Below are 23,654 nucleotides of genomic sequence, written 5' to 3'. Positions count from 1 at the left end.
AGTTACACGACTATCACATGAGAACATATTCAATAGACACTTGAGTGAAATACCAAATGGAGTTCTCATAACGGGTCATGTTCAGTGAATTTGTTCTTTAACAAGCACCTATATCTTATCCTTAAGTATCCCATATACTTCAATCTATGAGATCGATTGTTTATTTTGCAAGTAAGAAGGCTTAACATGTACTAATCTTTAAGCATTGTTAATGCCTTATCTTGACAATACAATGACCAAGAACAATTTTAGGAACATGGCTTTGATGCATAGTGATCTCATAATTGTAACAATTTTACAATTCTTTTACAAGGCCTTGATGTTCCATGGGTTTCATCCAATTAGTACTTAATAACTCCTTATTATTGCACTAATATGAGAAAAAACCTCTATCACATATAGTTATGCGATTAAGTATGCATTAAATGACAATATATATTTCTTGACCAATCTAATTGGCTGAAGGGCATATACCAACATATAGCTATTCTCTGTCTTTGGTTAATTCTACACTAGGATATAGATCTTCAAATCAACACTCAAATATCTCCAAATGGTCCCTAAGCAAGGTGTTCATTTCCTTTTCAACACAAAACATAAGACTACATGGAGACCTCAATTGATCAAACATAAGCATACACATTCGCATTTGCTAGTACATTTTGTACCTCCTAGAAGTGTATTCTCCCTTTTAGCTTTCCCATAATGCTTCTCTTTATCCACTTAAATTCTTCATATGGAAAACGCTTGTTGAATGACCATTATGCATATCACTCCTTAACCCTACCTTGACCTTAACCCTACCTTAAATTGGTTCGTAATCACCCACCAAGGCTTCCTTATAGAACTTATGGTATTTACTCACATCTAGTAGGACCTTTCTCTTCGAGAACTCCATTATCTTATTACTTTCCCTTCCTTAGACATGCTAGAAAGCCTTTCTACCCATCCATAGTCTAATATTTTCACCTTGATGTATCTCCCATCCATGCATTTGTCATTGCCATAGGTAATGGCCCTATTCATCTCCAACTCATCTCGATACCTTATAAAGGTGAATGTTGTTTCTCTGCTAGGCTTTCTTCTTTTCAACCTTTGTATATAAAATCTAACACGCTACCATAGAGGCTGAAAATGTCTCTCAAGTCAAACCATGGAACTTTTACACTAACATCATCCACAAACATCATGTATAGTTTGGCTCTCCAACTATCCGGTATCCTAATGTCCTTTATTTAGTGGCCAAAATCTCAAAGCCATTTGACATTTGAAACCTTTTTATTACTTGTTAGTAGATTTAAAAACTAAAGAAAGAAAGCAATATGATAGGATCATGGATTGAAAGTTAGTTGGATATGTAGTATACATTTTGGGTTAATATCGACTTTTAAATTTTGAATGCAATGTCAAATAAACCATTTAGACATATAGATGTTGACTATATTGACCTTTTTTTATCTAATTATATTGATTAGACTTTAGCCTTCCTAAATTTTAATTCGATGCATAATAGCTTGAAAATATGAAAAAAAATATTCGTAATTCTATAATTCATCAAAGACAAAAGTAATTGAAAGGGAAGTTCATTTTTTTTGTAAACTTTGTAATATATATAGGTACAGGAATTAATGCACAGATGAGGATAATGAACTCCGAAAAAGTTTGTTCTTATTTAGGAGGAGAGTTACAAAATTTGTAGCATTTTGTCTATTTATTATTAAATTTCCTAGATGGACATTAAGAAGATGACTAAAAAAGTGGGTGTATAATCAGATGTAGATGTTATTCTAGTTTCAACAGTTCATGCAAATGTTGGTCCCATTGGAGTGATAGAGGGGGGTGAATAGCACTAAAAATTTTGCTCAACCCTTTAAAGCTTATAGAGCTCTTAATCAGCTAGATGAAGGGAAAGACTAGAACTTAGTAGAATTACAAGACACCAAGTAAGGAAGGGTAAAGAGAAATGGACAATGAAAGAGTGTTTATATTGGTTTAGTGTCATTGATCTAGATCCACTACCTTGATCTCCCAAAGAAGGATTTTCAACCCAACTTCATTATACCAATGGAATTAACAGCTTCCACCAAGCTTTTACAAGGTGAGCTTCTAACCCAAGCTCTAATCCCTTACAACAAGCTTTAGAGTGCTTCCCATACTCTAATTTTCCAAAAAAGAGATGAAAAAAAAAGTACAACTAATTACTTTTACAGATCTAAAAAGATTACAATCAAGCTTAAACATTTTTTCAATGATAGGAATGAAGAACAAGTGTTTTTGGTGAAGGTACTTTAGCTTTGTTGCTAAAAATGGCTCCTTGGTACTTCAGTCTACCTTTTTTTACTGTTGGAGCTTCAATTTATACTTGGGGAGACAAATTTTACTGTTCAAGATAGATTCTAGCCGTTAAGAACAACTTTGATGCCATTCTAGCCGTTATTTTGTCCTTTAGTGTTTAAATTCAAAAAGGTAGACAAAGTTTGGCTAACTGGCTACAGGCAGCTTTAACTGAGTATAATTTTTCTGGCTTGCATTGTCTTACTACTGTGTGTTTTGCGTTAACTAATTACAATAGGCTTTAACCAATTATAGTTTTTTTACCGTGTATTGTCTTGCTACTATGTGCTCTTCGTTAACCAATTACAAGAGGCTTTAACCGATTAGGAGATCTCACTCTTCAAGCCATTTTGCTTCAATAAACTTTCTCTAATTGGTTAACTCTCCGCTTAACTGATTGGAGTTTTACTTCCTTTAATCTTAACCGATTAACATAAGCTCTAATCAATTAAAAATTCTTTGAATTTGCACTTTTTCATTTTGAATCCCTTCAATGGTCAAGTTTATTTTGAAATTGAATTTTGGCACTTAAAGGATCTTCAAATGTTGTGCTCTAACTGATTATCCTCATGCCTTAACCGATTAGCACATATTTGTTTTTCTTTGTCCAACACTTTCCTAATCAGTTAAGCCTAGTGCTAACTGATTAAAATTTTTCTGTTTTACTTCAACTTGTCACACTGTCATCCTTAACTAATTAAGGCTTTTTATTAATCAGTTATAAAAGTTCTATCTTCACTAACTCATTTCATCTTACTCATTCTAACTGATTAATCTATCATTTACATGATCTTGTTTTTAAACACTAATTTTATTGAGGGAATTAGGTTTATCCTGCATACTTAAATAGTAAAATTAGACATCAATGAATGAAAAATGTTTTGTTATCATCAAAAACATATGGAGTCAACATTCTCCCTTTTTTTTTGATAATGACAAAACACTCCTAGATTAAAAGTGCAATGTCTATATATGTAAAAATATCTTATGTGCAGATATGGGGATTACTCCCCCTAAATATGTGCTCCCCTTAAAATATATCAATGTACAGATATAAGCATTCAACATGAGAATATATATATAATCATCCAAAATTGAACTTATATATACTCAGCAGTTCAACATAAAAACATAGTACAAAACACAAACACATAAACATAAACAGTGTTCATCCCATCATTCTATTTTCTCCCCTTTTTTTGTCATCAATTGAAAAAGAGGCGTAAGTCTGGGGTTCAACTAATCAGAGTCTGATGAACACTCATTCACTAATGATTCATCAATTCCTAACTGAACATTTAAAAGAGCAACATGGAAGGAATGAAAGGATTCATGCTTAGATGAGGATCAAAGGGATATAAGTTCAAGGGATGCTGGTTTGAAGGTTGGTTTGGCAGTGGATTCAGCTATCTTAGTAGATTTTCTTCTTCTGACTACCTTGGTCTTTGTGGCAATTGTTTTTCTTCCTTTGCCAATAATTTTCTTAGTTACAAACCTACTGACTACTGTTTTTCCCTTATCCTAAGATATTTGGCATGCAATTTTCTCTTGGTCCTGTTGTGATGACTGAGCTTCCTATTTCATTTTCTCTTTTTGTTAGGCCTGGTCAGCTTTAGCTTCCTTGAGAATTTTAGTGATAAAATCTGAAAGCAAGATGCCTTCAGATTCTTCAAGGGGATTCTCATTTATTTTTGCAATTGCTGAATTTTCTTTATTCAGGTTTGTATCCTTCTCCACTATTTTTTCTTAATCATTTTCCTTTTCCATTTCTTCATCCTCATTTTCTTTTTTAATTCCTTCAGCTGGTTTTGTTTCAGGACTTACTTCAGCACCTTGTTCTTTGTTTTCATTGACAGTTTTTCCTTTCACAACTTCATCTTCATGGTCAAATGCTTGTAAGTCAAACTACTTTGTGGCAATCCTTTCACTAGTCACACTTGCAACTGTGATTTGAGCTTTAGAGGTAAAGGGTTTGGTTGCTTTCTCTTGGAGTAGGAGATGTTCAAGATGTTATAGTTTTTCCTCAATTTTAACGATCTTCAGCTTGTTCAGTTAGCTTTCCATCAATTCTCATAAGAAAGTTGAATATCATTTCACTTTGGGAGGGGGCTTGACTGACTCTGGCTTGAGGTGTAAAAGGAGTTTTCGTTCCAGATGGAATTTGGGTGCCTCTAATGGATTTAATGCATTCGTCTCTCTCCAGCTTATATCCTATCTTCCTTACAGTCCCCAAGAAGATTCCTTGATCTTCGTTTCTTATTAAATCAACTTAAAATCTGATACTCCAAATCCCTTTTTTCTTGACAAATGATGTGATGATGTTGCCATATGGCAATATAGCTTTGTCCCCTAGGCATGTCCCTCTGATTTTCTCAATCATAAACTTAGCTACATTTAATGAAATTTCATTGAAAGTAGATTTCATGAGCCAAAAGTCTTAAGTACTTACTGTTGTTGATTTCTCACACAAGTGCACGTATCGTTGACAAGTAATATAGTAATGAAGTAGAGTATCGTTTCCCACAGAGAATTGCTTAATTCCTGCTGTTAACTACTAAAATTATAACACCCTAATTTTATCCAAACAATTAAAATAAAAAAATTAAAACTAATAAACTGAAACTAAAATTAAATAGTAAATAAAACTCACTTAAGTACTATACCTAAGATTATAATATCTCTCAATACTTCATCTGATTATTATCTCTCTTTCTTAACTTAGTTTAATGAATTAAATTGCTAACCTAAAGTCCTAAATTATTTACAAGTCTCTGTCGAGTTTATCATAAAAATACATCTCCCAATTAATTTACTATATGTCTATACAAATTAAATTGAAGAAAGATTCATTAAGTCTGTGCTTTAATCCTGGCTACGTATGGCTTATAAGTATATGTCTACCCTATATGTAAATCAAACCACTTAATCAACTAAGTGCATTCGATCATACGCTATTTTATTCAATGTCTACCTAAATCTCCTTCGTCAAAGTTTAACCTAGGTTTCCAATTCAATCTAATTGGAGTTCAGGCAATTAGAAGCATTAAGAACAGAATAAAATAAACAACTTAAATCTATCAAACATAAGCAAAAGAGAGATAAATAATTCAGACTACATATTAAGTTCAATCATTATCTTAGATTAAAAATTTAGTTCCCCATCAAGTCACACATTATCATTGAATAAAGTTTAAACAATAAAAACAAACTAAGAAAATAAGAGAATAATAAAAAAAATAAACTAAAGAATTATAATCTTGATCTTTCAAGTCTTCTTGAATCCTTCAAAATCTTTTCAGCTTTAATGACTTTGTGGTTCGACTCTCAGCTTTCAATCTGGTGTTTTCTTCTTCTTCCTCACGTCCTCCGAAAGGTTGTTTTTATAGGCTTTGAAGTTAGGCCAAGTTGGGTGAAGAAAGAAGTCAATTTCAGCTAGGATTTCCTTATCAAACTAAGTAAGTCGCAGCTTTGCCAAATTAATTAACAAAAATCGTAATTACTCTAGGACTGCTGCAGTGTGTCAACTTTAACAAAATTTTTGACCATCTTTCAAACCAAACTGGGCAAAGTGGTAAACATAAAAGTTGTATATTTTTTCTTATCTTTCCAATGGTCTAAGAATTGCTTCATTTAGAGCTCTGTAAAGAAAGTTATAGTTAAAATACCGAAATATGTGCAATGCAAGTCTGCACCTTGAAATTGCTCTCCTTCTTTTACTAAAATTCTTATTTCAAACACCTACAAAAGCACAAATAAATCAATAACAACCTATATTAACCACATTAACATCAAATTAAGCATAAAATTAACCATGATTAGATTGACTCACCTAAAATAAGTAATTTAAAATAATTAAATAAAATCTACTAATTTCTATGCATTACTACAAAAACTAAGTCAAATTTTTATCAAAATTAAGCTCAAATAACTCTATATTATAGAGTTATCACTTACATAACTAAAACTGTTGCTTCTTCCATAAAGTGTGGTAGTAATGAAATAGTGGAAGATTCTTAGTTGAGCATTTTTTATGTCACTAGCATAACTCTTAAATGGAAACTTCTCTTGTCTCCCAATCATAATCTCCTATATAGGCCTAGGATCATATTTTCCTAGTATCTTATATTCACCTACTTCAAATTCCGTTTTCAAAAATTCTCCTAGGTCTTTGGTAGTAATCTAAAACTTTCTACCACTCAGAAAAATATTTAACCCATCTTTTATAAATTCCTCTTGATTGACAACTTCATTCTTATTCAAGGCTACACTAAAGTAAAACTCTTTAACCAGTGTGCGACTAAACATCTTATCCGCAAAAGTACTTAGATTTTTCAATTTTAATTCATTAAAATATTTTACCAAATCATTCTTCATAGTGGGCACTTCATCGAAGCTCTGTCAGTCAAAAAAATTTTATCACAAAAGGTTGCATTCTCTATTTTCTTAAATCTATCACAATGAATCTTGTTTTTAAATCGAGAATCAGAAGTGTTACCTTTTTCAATAGAGGCCTCGACAGCGACTGTCCTTTTCTCTTTCCCTGACCTTTTTTTCACACTTTCTCCTTTTTTCTTGACTGAAATACCTTGAGTTTTACTCTTTTTCTTTAGAGGAAGAAATGAGGGATCATCACTGTCAAACCCTGCTTTGTAAAATAATTATAATGTCATTCACATGCTCAATAGAATGTTTGTATATTTAGGAAGTTCGAGAAATCATTAAAAGACGATATTGCCCCTAATGGTACCATTAAGTCGATTAAGTCTCGAACTAGTTCAAATAGGAATTTTAAGGTGAAATTAAGAGTTTCACAGTTCAGGGATGACTCAAAATAGTAATTAGGAGTTCGAGGATCAATTCGGAGTCAAACTGAAATTTTCACTATCTAGGGGCAAAATTATAATTTTTCCACCCACGGACAAAATTTGAGATTTTGAGAGAATTTAGATCACATTTGACAAATTGGAGAATGGTATGAGTATAAGGGATGAAAAATATGTCTATGGGTAATTTTTCAGTTTTTGGGGTAAAAATGTAATTTTTTACTTTACAGGAGTAAAAGTGTAATTTTTAAAAATTTACTCCACCAAAACTTTGGAAAAGTCTAGAAATTTCATGGAAGACATGAATAAGTGAAGAGGATTGAGTGGTAGAAAAAGAAAGTCAAAAAGATGGCTAGAAAAAAATAAAATAATAAAATATTCAAAAGGTAGATAAAATAATAATATTTTATTAAGCCTATTAAAAGGCTTGAAAATTCCAGAATTATTCATCGGGAGGGTCAGCCAAAACCAGCAGGAGAGAGAGAGAAATAAGAACAAACCCTAGAGTGAGAAAATTCAAAGAAAAAGTGTGATTTTTTAAGGAATCAAGTGTTTAAAGGTATGATTTTTCAAGCTTAGCTTAAGATTTATCATTTCAATGCATTTCTCCTTATTTTTCATGGTTAAATTATGTGTTTTGATGATGGATTCAAATCCGATCATATGGGTTTAGAGAGAGAAAGTTGTTAGATTAATTTGATTTTGAACTATGTTAGTGTTTAGTGTTAGTTTAGCATGTTTATGAGTAAAACAACAAGAAAAATATTCATTTTTTTCATGAATTTCTCCAGGCCGAATCTAGCCAATGGTGTGTGAGGATGAGGTTGACTTTATTTTAAGAGAATTAGATGGAAAAATGATGAATTATGAGGTTGAAAATTAAATGGGAATTTTTGGTGCAAAAAAATTGAAATTTTTACCCACTAGGGGTAAAAGCGTAATTTGTGGTCCGAACTAATAAATTGGACCACATTCACAGTCATTGAGGTATTGTGGATATAATTGGATAATTGAAATTGAAATGGATGGAATTGGAGTTGAATTGGAGATTTTAGAAATTTACACCGTGTATAGGCGAGTTAGGTCGGACACTGTGATTAAGCAATTGTCCAAACATTTCACACCCTATCTAGTGCATACGCTTGGATAAGAGCCTGAAATAATATATATTGATTTGACATAAATTATTGAATTTTTTGTGTCATGTATTGTGGATAGGTGGTGAGCTATCTGATACAGGTAAAAGACTACACCCGAGGACTGAGAATAGGAGTATATCTACTCCTAGTACAGTGAGTAAACTTACTATCGTCTTAATTATCTAGAGCAGATTTATTTAATTGTGTGATTTTATGAAAAAATGGTTTAATTGAAAAATTATTATGTTTTATGGGAAAATGAGATTTTATAAAATAATTTTATAAAATTTTTGCAAATTTAATAATGATTTCAAAAATAGAGTAATTGGAGACCTATACTATGATTGTGTTGTTTATCCATGATTTTACATTAAATGGCTTATGATAAATGTGGGTATGACTGGTTATTTTTATGATTTAAAGAATATGTGAACTGTTTTGATTTACCTTGAATGTGTTAAGTGAGCCATGTCATACTATGGTGATTTTATTGGTTGGTGGATTATAAAGTGGGCACTACAGTGACGGGGGTTCCGTGGGCCAACCTAATTAGAAGGGCACGGTTCTCAATTATTGAGCCTACCTCGATTGGAGAGGCGCGTAGAATAACTCCCGAGGTAGGAATTGAGTATACTTCACGCTGGCCACCACGTGAAATTGGGACTCAGCCAACGCCAAGGAACGGCTGTGTTGTCAGAGGTGAAATGTGTTTGTGTGTGTGACAATAAACAACCTTGGCGGTCTCGGTAAGATGCCTTCGTGGGGTATCCCCGAGAATGGATTTTTGGCAAGGGCCAAGTTTTTGAAAAGTGCATAAGCCATGTTGAGTAATTGGATGAAATTCAATTATTTATATGGGTTGGGATGAATTATTTTAATTGTCTCTTATTACTCGACTTTAGATTATTTTGATGATGTATGTCTACTCACTGAGATTTTATAATCTCACCCCTTATTCTTATACATTTTTCAGGCTCAGAATAGGCAGTAGACTGTCAATTGCATCGAGAAGTAAATTTCGGAGTTGCATCCTAGAAAGCAAGGTTATAGACTTAAACCTTCTCAGTTATTTGGGAGCCCACGTGTCATTGTAATTTAAATTGCATACTCCAATTTTCTATATTACAGTATGTATAAATTTATTTTGTTTTTATGTGCAAAAAATTAATTTTTGATGTTTCGAAATTATATATATATATTGTTTTACATTAAAATAGATTACTTTAATTAATATTTTTATTTTATTTTATTATTAAAAAAAAAAAGAGAAATGAAAAAATTGGTACGAAAGCCTTGCGAGGTCTCGAAGGGCATTTGGGGGAAGAATGTCTGTCAAGGCTTCACGGCGATTGTCACGGGCTCGATGGGAGTTCCGGGTCGTGACAATCACCCACTCTTTTACCATTTTCCTTTATCAGCAACCTAGTGCGTGAGAAAGATTCCAGCCATGGAATTTCTGATGGTGTGGATTTAAGGTTTGTGTAACGACCCAACCTCGGTCACTACCGACGACCGAGACCTCTGGAAGATCCCGTCAAGTCTCGAACAAGCCTCTATAAAATTCTCGAGACATTTATTAAAAATGCTCTCACTTGCATAAGCGATTAATAATAATAGTCGTACTACTATTTTTTTTTTAATTATAACAATTAAATGTCAACCACCAAGTTTTTAACAATACATATCCATGAATTACAATAATTCACAACATCTAAAAATCTTATGTAACTTAACCCTAGACAGCAGAGGGACTCGAAGCGGGCTAAGAGATCTCTTTACTTATTCTCAATAGACTGAACACGCTGATGAGTACACGCTAGGCTGATCCCTGCCTGAAAAAGGGAAAATGAAAGAGGTGTGAGTCTCATAGACTCAGTGATCATCATCGACCCCGTGAGCAGGCGGGAGGGGAAACAAACGTAAAGGTGGAATGTTTATAAACCCGAGTAAGCATAGAAAATACATTCCATAAAACCAAGAGATTTGTTTTTATACCTTACAATTCTTAAAAATAATAATTTCCAAGTAAACATGTATGGAGACAGTTGTATTTAAGATACTAGAAAATCTTTCAACCCCGACATCTAGTCAACATTAAATTCAATGGCAAGTGAAAAATGAAAATTCTTAAATATAAAAAAAAAAGTAAATTAATTGATCACCAATGAATAGATAAATTTCAATTGCCATTAAATAAATAAAAAATTTCATGTATTAATGTCATGCATAGTAAAATAAAAATCCACAAGGGAACATCATCCTCGGTTAAGTTTAATATAGCCTTTAGGCTTACTCTCTCAGACATCATCACCTACTCGTGGGAACTGCTCACGCCACTATATGAATCGGGGCTTCAGGTCCCTCTTTACTTACTCGTGGGAACTACCCACGCCACCAAACATAAATCGGGGCTTCAGGTCCCCCTTTACCTACTCATGGGAACTATTCACGACACCTAATAAGAATCGAGGCTTCAAGTCCCCCTTTACCTACTCATGGGAACTACCCACACCACCCAATATGAATCGGGGCTTCAGGTCCCCCTTTTTAAATCAAATATCAATCACGTTTAAATAAAAATCATTGCCCTTTTAATGCATTTGCAAAACATATGTAAACAATATAATCATAAATCAATGTTGTGTATACTGTATCTCAAAACGTGGTATATTTACCAAATCAGCATGCTAAATGAAATAGATAATTTATCCTCAAATTCCATGAATCAATACAAAAGGCCATTGGCCTAAACATCACACAAACTTGCAAGGTATGATTTTGAAGTGAAAAGCCAGTCAAAGGTTTGTTTTCCCGTATTTAAAAGCATGTAGATATATATATTTATATATATTATAAAAAAATGAATTTAAAATCCTTGTCACAAACATAAACAACCTAAAGTTTTCTACCAACTCATGCTGTCCACAATTTCGTCAACTATCAAATGTAACATATATAATATATTGTAGAAAAATAATTTTAAAATCTAGCACCCACTCACCTTAAAATAGCAAAACTCTACATCGCTATTTCTACTTGTCAATGGTTCGTTATTTCCTTCAGCTTGTCACCACAGCGCACTATCTTTACTTATTACTCTTAAATATTGATACCCACTTAATATATATATATATATATATATTTATTTATTTATTTATTTATTTATTTATTTATTTATTTATTTATTTATTTATTTATATTTTTTTCCTCTTTTCTCTTTTTTTTTCCTCGGCACGATACTGCTCACTTTCTCTTTCTTCTTCTTTTTCTTCTTTCTTCTTTCTTATTCCTTCTTCTTTTTCTTCTTTCTCCTTTTTCTCCTTGGCACGTCGCTGCTTCTTTTCTCTTTCTTCTTCCTTTTTTTTCTTTCTTCTTCTTCTCCTCGGCATTCTGCTGCTTTCTTTCTCTTTTTTCTTCCTTTTTCTTCTTTCTTCTTCTTCTCCTCGGCACCGCTACTGCTCCCTTTTTCTTTCTTCTTCTCTTTCTCTTTCTTTTTCTTCTCCCCGAGATGCTGCTCCCCTCTCTCTTTTTTTCTTTTTTTTTTCTCTCATTTCTCTCCCTCGGGCCCCCTACTCTCTTCCTTCACTTTCTTCTTCTATTTCTTTCTTATCTTTTCTCCTTTTTTGGCAGCTTGACTTTTCTTCTTCTCTCTCCTTTTTTCCTTCTCTTTTTGGCTAGCCCCCCACTTACATCTTCTTCCTTTTTTTTTCCTTTTTATGAGTGAGGCATCACAGTCTCCCCCACTTAAAACAAATTCTTCCTCAAATTACATCAACATAAAAACTCTTAAATAAATATGGATATTCTGCTAGCATTTTCTCTTCGGTTCCCAAGTCGCCTCTTCTACCGAGTGGTTTTGCCATACTACTTTCACTAAGACGATATCCTTAGAGTGAAGCCTCTTTACTTGATAGTCCACTATAGCTACAAGCTGCTATTGGTACTTCAACCCATCTTGTACGCATTCTCAACATTGGGGGAAAATTAACATCTTCAATTATCCCCACATACCTCATGTTTATCCTACACTTATGCACTCTAATCATCTCCATCTTTCCGTTAATTACACGTTTGAAGATTCACATTTCTATATATCATTCTTAATTTAATATGATCCAAATTATATGGAAAAGCAATTCACTTCAATCTTTATCTTTAATTGAAATTCTTTCATTCACCATTTAATTCTTTTCAGTAGTTCTAGTCCTTCATGCTTTAAAATATTTATCATTATTATGACTTGGAACTTTCTAACCATCCTTGTCTAAATTAGATTTTATCCTTCTTACTCAATTCCCTTCAAATGCTCACATTATAACACTAGCACCATTTATTCTTCATCCATCGTATTATTACCGCATAAAGAATTTAGCATCATTATGAAATAACTCTTTATTTACTCTTGCATCTCGATCATATCATTCCATCTTGAATATTGTTCCGGAATTCTCTTTATATCCACATAGTTGAATTTCTAATGGTATCTCTTATCATTGTATCATTTATGCAACTCATCAGACATATTGTGTTCAAAACTCAATCACTAAAAATAATTCTTCACTTCCACTGGTTACATACGAAACTCCACATATACACATATATATACTCATTTAAATGTCAACTTTCATCACCATATTTAGGGACCCTTGTCCACTATACTCGGATTGGATTCCTTTTTTACTTTTCTAAATTCTGATATTTCTAGTTTATCCTTTTATTTCACTTTCAAAGATCATATTTAGTCCATGAACACTAGATTATAATCAATTTCCAAATTACTCTCTGAACATTTAAGTTATCATTCATCTTGCATTCGACCATACTTTGTCCCTCATATAGTCCATGTGAACTCACATTATGCCAATGCACAAGTTTACGTATTCATTAATCCTTCAAACACATTCAATCCAAAAGCATGCACTTATCCTCTGAAATATTTGGATGTGTCCTCATCCATTCTGTCAAGCCTAGCGCTATAATATACTTGCCATGTCATTCATGTATTTGACAACATGCTTGTATACTTGAATACCTCGAAAAAATCATCAAAAGTCGGTAGTGTACCTAGTGGTACAACTAAGTTGATTTAAGCCTCAAACTAGTTCAAATAAAGATTTTAAGATGCAATTGAGAGTTATTGAATCTTAGAATGACTTAATATGGTGATTCAAAATTCGGGGATTGATTTGGAGTTCAATTGGAATTTTCATAACGTAGGGGTAAAATGGTCATTTTTCCACCCGAGGGCAAATTTGGGATGGTGGATAAATTTTTGATCAAGTTTGACTATTTGGAACATAATTTGAGCTTGAGAAGTGAAAAATTTTAATTCTGAATATTTTTCAAACATAAGGGCAAAAAGGTCATTTCACATGTCCACAAAGACATAATTAGAATTTTTGAAATTTTACACCACCTTGACACTTGTCAAATCCATGAAATTCATTTTATACTTTGGATAATTGAGAGATTTTATGTGGTGGAGAAGAAATGCTTAATTATTAAGTTTTATGTATAGACCAATCGTATGGTGACAAGTGTCAAGCTATAATATTATTATATTTTCCTTTATAAACACAACTAAAACTCTCCCATCTCATTTCTCTTGGCCGACCAAGGCAAGAACAAAAGGGAAAAAGCATAGAACAAACCCTAGAGAAGAAAATCAAGAGAAAATTCATTGGATTTCAAGGAATTAAGCAAGTAAAGGTAAAATTTCTTAATTCTAGCTTGTGATCTACTTTTCCTATGCATTCTTTTTCAATTACCATGGTTAAAATTCAAGATCTCATGAAGGATTCATGGCTGACCGAATTTAGGGAGAGAAGATTTGATGATTTATTTGGTTAGATTTCAAGGTATCTTAGTGTTTTTAGTTGTTTGGAGATGTTTAGCATGAAAAACAAGCAAGAAATTTCGTGCCCTTCACCCACACTCCTTGGCTGAAATTTTAAAGAGAGAAATTGGATAATGGACTTTGATGAATTTCATGCTATTTAGGTGTTTTTAGTTGTTTTATGATGTAAGGTGTAAAAATCAAACATGAAAATTACATGTTCTACACTAAACCTTCAATGGCCGAATTTTACAAGGAAGATATTGATGATGGATTTTTGTGATATTACATATTATTTAACCTACAATTGATGAGTTGGAGTGTTGGAAGTGGAATCAAGTTAATTGGAGTTGAATTGGATGTATTGGCCAATTAACCGGTGTATAGATCGAATTAGGCCAATACCATTTTATTTCGATAAATAATTGAAGCTACGTAGAACACCATATTTAGATAATAATATGAACATTTCGCATCCCATTTCATGCATTCATATAGAGCCTAAATTAGTTTTATAACGGTTTAGTACAAATATAGTAAATTGCTTGTTGTGCATTATGTTTAGGTGGTGAAACTTTCGATAAGGGTAAGGAGATTGTACCCGAAGATCAGGACTAAGAGTACTTCGACTCTCAATATTGTGAGTAACCTTATTATCGTCTTAATTATCTAAAGTAGTTTTTATTCGTTTTTGTGATTTTATAGAAAAATGAGTTTAAATGGTAAATCCTTATGTTTTATAAGTAAAATGTGATTAAATGAAATGAGTTTTATAAATCATTTTTAAATTGAATGATGATTTTAGAAATTGAGTAATTGGAGATTGTTTGATTGTGTTGTAAATTTATGGTTTGAATTGAATGGCTTATAGTGATATTGGCATGAATGGCTGAATTGGAAATTGTGTTGAAATTGTATGAACTGTTTGTTTTGCCTTAACAGGCTGGGTAGTAATATAATTGTCATGTCATGCTGTCGAAACTTTTAATGATTTGGTGGGATATTGATTAGTCACTGCAGTGGTGGGTTTTCGTGGACCAACCTATTAGAGAGGGGCACGGTAAACTCAGTTATATTTTGCCTCGGTACAAGAGGCACAGAGGGTATCTCCTGAGGTAAAGCTTTAGAGTTCACTACAGCAAAACCACCACGTGAGGGTGAACTCAGCCAACGCTAAGGAACTGCTATGCTATTAAACGTAAAAATGTGTTTTATGTGTATATGAACTTTTCTTTAACAGCCTTGGCGGACTCAATTGGATGCCCCGGCCAAGGTATCCCCGAGAATGAGTTTTGGCACGAGCCAAATTTTTAAGAAATTCATAAGCCATGTTGATTATTTGAGTGAAATGAAATTATTTTATTTAGTTGAAATGAGTTTGAAACGTTATGAATCATAGTACGATGAACTATTTTAAATTGTCTCTATTTACTCAACTTTAGATATTTTAGATAATGTTTGTTTACTCATTGGGTTTATAAAAACTCACCCCTTCTTTTTACCCATTTCAAGCTTAAGATAGTTTGTAGATAGCCGATTTTGTCGAGGATTGCTTTTGGATCTGCATTCTTAGAAATTGAAGGTCTACAGTCTTGCATATTTTCTGTTATATCGGGGCCCACATGTCATTGTAGAATATTTTGTATACCTGGCTGTGTGTGCCACTGTATGTACGAATTTATTTTGCTTTTATGCTGCAAAAATTATTTACGCAGAGTTCTATAAATATTGTTTTATAAGAAAATAGAATATTTTATTTAATATTTTTATTTAGTTTGATTAGCCATAATTTCATTATAAAGGGATGATTTAGATTACTAAAATTATTTTTAGATAAGAAATGTATATTTTTCGATCGTATGCTGTATTTTTACCAAGTTTCAAAATTTTTGGGTAAAAATGGCCAAAATACCCCTGTGTGGCCGAAATTATTTTTTTGTTTGTTTTGACTTAAAAATAGTTTATTTTCCCTTAAAACATGATATTTAGTAACTATTGCTCACAATGGAGATGTAAAATTGATGCGAGAGCCTTGTAAAGGTTTCGGTTGGCATTCAGGGTAATGAATGTCTATCGGGACATCGCGGCAGTTGTCACGAGTTCGAGGAGAGTACCAAGTCGTGACACAATCATACCTCTATTTATGTTCTTAGGCTTCTAATACACCACATAATTGACCTTGTCTTATTACTAATCTCTTTTGTTTCAACGATATCAAATAAGATTGCAAATCCTCCTAACGATACTATAACTTTGTTCTGTTGTTATGCCAACCTCAAATTCATTCACAATTTCCTCACTTGGTCTTAGAGTTTTCTTTATTTCTCAAAATTCATCTTTAATCCACTCAATATCCCTCTTAATTTAGCACATTGTAGATTATCTTAAATACTCCAAACTCGTAAATTACAACTCCAAGTGCATGCCCACATTTTGATAACCTTTATATATATATATATATATATATATATGTATATATATATTTCATGATCATAAAAACTACAATTTGCAAAACTAACTTTTTATCATACGCATGTTATCAGAACATTAATTTCAACATATGTATTTCACCCTTTTTTTGTGGTATGCCAAAATCGTCGTTTAGGCATATTTCACTACTAGCAATCATATTCCTTTACCATAACATTTAGTGCAAATTTGATTAGGCAATTGTCTCCAAATAACTCTTAAATACATAAATATCAAATAATACACCACCTAATATTAAGATATTGACTTTACTCATCGATCCTTAACCAATCACATCGATACAGTGAATAATTCACTTAATTACTGCATCTCGCCTTTACGGTCATAAGATGAAAGTTGCCTTAACTTCGGATGTAGAAACTCCCTCTTAGAGCATATCCAAAAATCATAATTGTGAAAGTTCAACACCATTCATATACGGGCATAACAAGCTTAATTATCATAGTGCACTTACCTCCGTGCACATAAGTATTGGGTTACACCTCCCACAAGGCTTAGATTTATAAATCTCAACTGAATCTTAACAATCGCTATTTATTCTAGTCAAAATATGCCCCTTATTACCATTATCGTATGTCTTCCTTTATATTAGCCTCAAATACAACCCATAGTCCCCTAATTCTCTTCTCATTGACAATCATGGGCTCAAGTTATAACTCTACCAAATGACTAAGTTATTTCGGACCTATTAGTCCTACTCCACTCTCCTCCATACTTCGTTGGAGGAATGCGTTATTATAGTAACTGTTCATTAGGAGCATTTGCTTTAAAATCCTTCCAACAATAGCTCGTGTCTCGGGTGGCATCTCAAACCCGAACAACGGCACCACTTATGATCGTTACATGACGATAGCAAAAGGGTAGGTTACTAGGAATAAGAGTTTATATAGCCTCTTGTCTATGACTTGTGCTGCATCCACAAACCATAAATAAGACTCTATATTAACTCTGACAACTCCGCTGACTGACACAAGAATTTTTAGGACTCGACTAAACCTAAGGCTCTTATACCACCTTTGCAACGACCCAACCTCGGTCGCTACCTGCTTTCGAGACCTCCGAGAGATCTTACAAAGTCCCGAACAAGCCTCTATGAAATTCTCGAGACATTTATTAAAAATGCTTTCACGTGCATAAACGATTAATAATAATAGTCGTACTACTGATATTTCTTTTTAAATTATAACAATTAAATGTCAACCACCAAGTTCTTAACAATACATATCCATGAATTACAATAATTCACAACATCTAAAAATCTTATGTAACTTAACCCTAGACAGCGGAGCAACTCGGAGCAGGTTAAGAGATGCCTTTACCTATTCTCAGTAGATTGAACATGCCTATGAGTACACGCTAGGCTGATCCCTGCCTGAAAAAGGGAAAATAAAAGGGGTGTGAGTCTCGTAGACTCAGTGATCATCATCGACCCCATGAGCAAGCGAGGAGGGGAAACAAACATAAAAGTGGAATGTCTATAAACTTGAGTAAGCGTAGAAAATACATTCCATAAAACCAAGAGATTTGTTTTTATACCTTGCAATTCTTAAAAATAATAATTCCCAAGTAAACATGTATGAAGACAATTGTATTTAAGATACTAGAAAATCTTTCAACCCCGACATCCAGTCAACATTAAATTCAATGGCAAGTGAAAAATGAAAATTCTTAAATATAAAAAAAAAAGTGAATTAATTGATCACCAATGAATAGATAAATTTCAATTACCATTAAATAAATAAAAATTTTCAAGTATTAATGCCATTTATAGTAAAATAAAAATCCACAAGGGAACATCATCCTCGGGTAAGTTTAATATAGCCCTTAGGCTTACTCTCTCAGACATCATCACCTACTCGTGGGAACTGCCCACGCCACCATATGAATCGGGGCTTCAGGTCCCCCTTTACCTACTTGTGGGAACTACCCACGCCACCATACATAAATCGGGACTTCAGGTCCCCCTTTACCTACTCGTGGGAACTACCCATGCCATCATACATAAATCGGGCTTCAAGTCTCCCTTTACCTACTCATAGGAACTACCCACGCCACCCAATATGAATCGGGGCTTCAAGTCCCCCTTTACCTACTCGTGGGAACTACCCACGCCACCCAATATGAATCGGAGCTTCAGGTCCCCCTTTTTAAATCAAATATCAATCACGTTCAAATAAAAATCATTGCCCTTTTAATGCATTTGCAAAACATAATAGTTTGTAAACAATATAATCATAAATCAATGTTGTGTATATTGTATCTCAAAGCATGGTATATTTACCAAATCAGCATGCTAAGTGAAATAGATAATTTATCCTCAAATTTCATGAATTAATACAAAAGGCCATTGGCCTCAACATCACACAAACTTGCAAAGTATGATTTTGAAGTGAAAAGCCAATCAAAGGTTTGTTTTCCCGTATTTAAAAGCATATAGATATATATATTTATATATATTATAAAAAAATGGATTTAAAATCTTTGTCACAAACACAAACAACCTAAAGCTTTCTACCAACTCATGCCGTCCATAATTTCGTCAACTATCAAATGTAACATATATGATATATTATTGGAAAATAATTTTAAAATCTAGCACCCACTCACCTTAAAATAGCGGGACGCTACATCACTATTTTTACTTGTCAATGGTTCGTTATTTCCTTCAGCTTGCCACCACAGCGCACCATCTTTACTTCTTACTCTTAAATATTGATACCCACTTAATATATATATATATTTATTTATATTTATATTTTTTTTCCTTTTTTCTCTTTTTTTTCTCTCTTTTTTTTCCCTCGACACGCTGCTGCTCCTTTTCTCTTTCTTCTTCTTTTTCTTCTTTCTTTTTTCTTCTTCCTTTTTCTTTTTATTTTTTCTTCTTCTTCTCCTCGACATGTCGCTGCTCTTTTTCTCTTTCTTCTTTCTTTTTTTCTTTCTTCTTTTTCTCTTCGGCACCGCTGCTGCTCCCTTTTTCTTTCTTCTTCTCTTTCTCTTTCTTTTTCTTCTCCTTGAGATGTTGCTCCCCCTCTCTCTTTTTTTTATTTTTTTTCTCTTCTTTCTCTCCCTTGGGCCCTCTACTCTCTTCTTTCTCTTCCCTCTTCTCTTTCTTTTTTGTCTTTTCTCCCTTTTTGGCAATTTGACTTTTTTTCTTCTCTATCCTTTTTTCCTTCTCTTTTTGGCCAGTACCCCACTTACTTCTTCTTCCTTTTTTTTCTTTTTTATGAGTGAGGCGTCACAGTCTGATTCTCAAAAGCTAATGAGAGTTTGAATTTTCTTTTTTTTTTTGGGTCTTTGATTTTGTGGGGAATGGATTTTCTACGTAGATGAAGGGGTTTTAAGAGAGAGTTTAATAATCGGTTATCTCATGTTTTGGTAAGTGGTTTCCTATACCAGCTGCTCAGTATTTTTTTTTTTTAAAGATTTTCCCATGCGATAATTTTTTACTGGCAGAGGTGCTCTAATCGATTAGCCTATGTCTTAACTGACTACTGTGTCCTTGACTTAAGGCTTTTCAAGGTATCAAACTTTTATTAATTGATTAGAGAAACCTTTAACTGATTAAAAGTTTAATGACTTAGCTTAGCCAACTTAAGATAGAGATGTTTTAATTGATTAAAGGGGGTCCTAACTGATTAATATGAACTTCATTTCCTTTCTAATGTCCCTTTAACTAATCAAAACATTTCCTAATTAATTACATCAAGGAATGAATACAATCATCATGAAACATATCATCAAAAACATGATCAATTTAGCTCAGTCACATTTCATTAATATCTAGCATTCCTAGTTCTCTTCTAATTCTACAAAATTGATCTTCATTCAATGGTTTTGTGAAAATATCAGTTAATTGATGCAAGGTGTCCACAAAATCTATTTTAATATCTTCGTTAAGCACATGATCTCTAATGAAGTGATGTTTAATTTCTATGTGTTTAGTTTTAAAATGTTGAATAGGATTTTTTTAGATATTTATGGCATTCATGTTGTTTACTACCTAGTGAAATTTATTTAGCTTCAACAACATGATTGAAATCTTGCATGTAGGCATAGATTAAATAATATATTAGGTCTACTTTCTGTTAAATAAAGTAGTGAACCAACCATACCTATATAAAGTTTTTGATCCACATTCTTTTCCTTTTTCATCTCTATCAAATTTTGTAGAATGATGCGTAGGTGTTTCAATTGACTTTAGATTCAACACAGCAAACTTCTTCAGCATTTTCTAAATGCATTTTGCTTGGTTGATGAAAATCTCATCCTCACATTACTTGATTTGTAGACCAAGGAAGAAATTTAATTCTCCCATCATAATCATTTCAAACTCACCTTGCATTTTCTTAGCAAAATTCTCACGAAATTTTTCATTAGTAGTACCAAAGACTATATCATCCACATATATTTGAATAACAAGTAAATCATTTTTTCTTTTCTTAATAAAGAGTATAATATCTACACTCCCCTTAGAAAATCCTTTTTCAATCAAAATTTTTGAAAGCTTTTCATACCAAGCTCTAGAAGCTTGCTTCAATCCATGTAATGCTTTGTATAATTTATAAACATGATCAATATTTTCAAAATCTTCAAAATCGAGGGTTGTTTCACATATACTTATTTTGAATTAAACCATTTATAAAATGCATTTTTAACAACCAGTTGGAACAATTTGATATTCATATAACGTGCATATGCAAGCAAGAGTCTAGTTGCATCTAATCTAGCTACGAAAGCAAAAGTTTTATCATAATCAATACCTTTCTCTTAATTGTAACCTTAAGCGACTAACCTTACTTTGTTTCATACCGTATTACCTAACTTATCCGATTTGTTCCCAAATACCCACTTGGTACCAATAGTAGGATGGTTGGTTGGCCTTGGAACTAATGTTCAAACCTTGTTCCTTTCAAAGTGGCTTAGTTCTTCATGTAATGCAATCATCCAACTTTCTTCCTTTTCATCTTCCTTAAAGTCCTTGGGTTTTACTTGTGAAATGAATGCTACATATTCACAAGCTTCCCTTAATCCTCTTTTAGTTTTTACACCTTCCGATGGATCTCCAATGATTTACTCTAGAGGATGATTTTTTAAAAATTTTCAACTTCTAGGAAAATCATTATGTTAATTTTATGTTCTTTCTAAGTCCTTTAATGGTGGTTCTTCTATGTTCACCAAGCTCATTCTTTTCATTCTCTTCTTAATTTCATCTGCATCATCACCATCGAGAACTACCTTTCTTGGTATGGCATTAGTCTCATAAAAAAACATGAAAAACTCTTTTATAACTAAAGATCTTTTGTTAAACACTCTATACACTTTAGAATTTAGTCCATAATCTAAGAAAAGATATTCATCTCTCTTAACATCAAATTTTTCCAATGTGTGTTTTTCATTATTTAAAACAAAACATTTGCATACAAATCTCCTTAAGTGTGAGATGTTCGATTTTCTTCCTTTGTAAGGCTCATAAGGAGTTTTTTGAAATCATAAGCCTAGTGGAAACTTTAAAAAAATAGGAGTCTGTATTTACAACTTCAACTCAAAAGTATTTTGACAAATTGTTTTCACAAGGCAATGTTCTTGTCATTTCTTTCAAAGTCCTATTTTTTTCTCTACAACTCTATTATGTTGTGGAGTTCTAAAGGCTGAAAAATTGTGATCAAAACAATTTTTATTGCTAAATATTTTAAAATAACAATTTTCAAAGTCATCACCCTGGTCACTTCTAAGGCTAACAATGGAAATCCCTTTCTTATTTTGCACTTTCTTATAATGTTTAACCAAAGCATGCAATGCACAATCTTCGTAAGCAAGGAAATACAACCAAGTATACCTAGAGTAATCATCAACAATAACAAAACCATATGACTTGCCCCCATGCTAGTAACATCAATAGATCCAAACAAGCCAATGTGCAATAATTCAAGTAGTCTAAAAGTTGAAATCACTTTCTTTCATTTAAAAGAACTTTTTACTTGTTTTCCAAATTGAAATGCAACACGAATTTTATTATTTAAAAAAAAAACTTTGAAAGTTCAATAACCACATCTTTTCTTAAAATCTTTGAAAATGTGTCCATGCTATCATGTCCTAGTTTTCTATGCCACAACCAACTATCACACACATCATTGGCCACAAGACAAGACTCATTTTGAATATTAATTTCATCAAGAAAAATCACTTAAACATTTTCAAATCCTATGCTAATGAATACAACTTTGTTAGTGTCAATGTCAATCACATGGCATACATGACAATCAAAGAAAATTCTAAATCCTTTATCACTACGTTGACTAATGCTTAACAAGTTATGATTTAGACTTTCAACAAATAAAACATGCTTGATTATAGTTTGAGAAGTGTTACCAATGGTTCTAATTCCTTGAGTGATACCTTTGGAGTTGCAATCAAAAGAGACACTATCGTTTTTTTTTTATCAAGCTTGACAAACAAATATTCAATTCTAGTCATGTGCCTTGAGCAGCCACAATCCAAGTACCAAGGCTACTTTTCTTTTGGTTAAACTTTCAAACATTGTTCCTATCACAGCCCACTAAGCCCAAGCAAGCCTTTTTATGCAAACCCGATCATCATTCCCAACCATCATTTCTAAAACCACATATTGAAATTATGAACTAAAAATATTTCAATAATATTCTATAGTGACCCAAAACTCACAATTTTATTATATCAAAATAATGTCACTCATTTGCCAACTCATAGTGGCATCGGTAATCAAATATACATAATTGACTTATAATATGGATCCTAGCGGATTACATTACATATACGCGTTCACAGGTAACAGACCCTTGATTGTCAGTGGAGTGACCATGGGTGAAGGTACAGCTACTAAGATGCCATAGTACCTACCAAGAAGGCAAGCATATGTGGACAACTCAATCTAGGTCCCAACTACCTCCAAATCTGAAAACGTGAAGTTTAAAAACGTGAGTATAAAACTCAGTGAGTGAACATAAGAAGGAAACAAACAATCGATAGAAGGAATTTGGAAATCATGATGCACTT

The sequence above is a fragment of the Theobroma cacao genome, chromosome 2, assembly GCF_053813885.1.
Source record: "Theobroma cacao isolate CCN51 chromosome 2, ASM5381388v1, whole genome shotgun sequence".
Taxonomy (NCBI): Eukaryota; Viridiplantae; Streptophyta; class Magnoliopsida; order Malvales; family Malvaceae; genus Theobroma; species Theobroma cacao.
The sequence above is the reverse complement of the archived record's forward strand: the minus strand, read 5'-3'. Positions refer to the sequence as shown.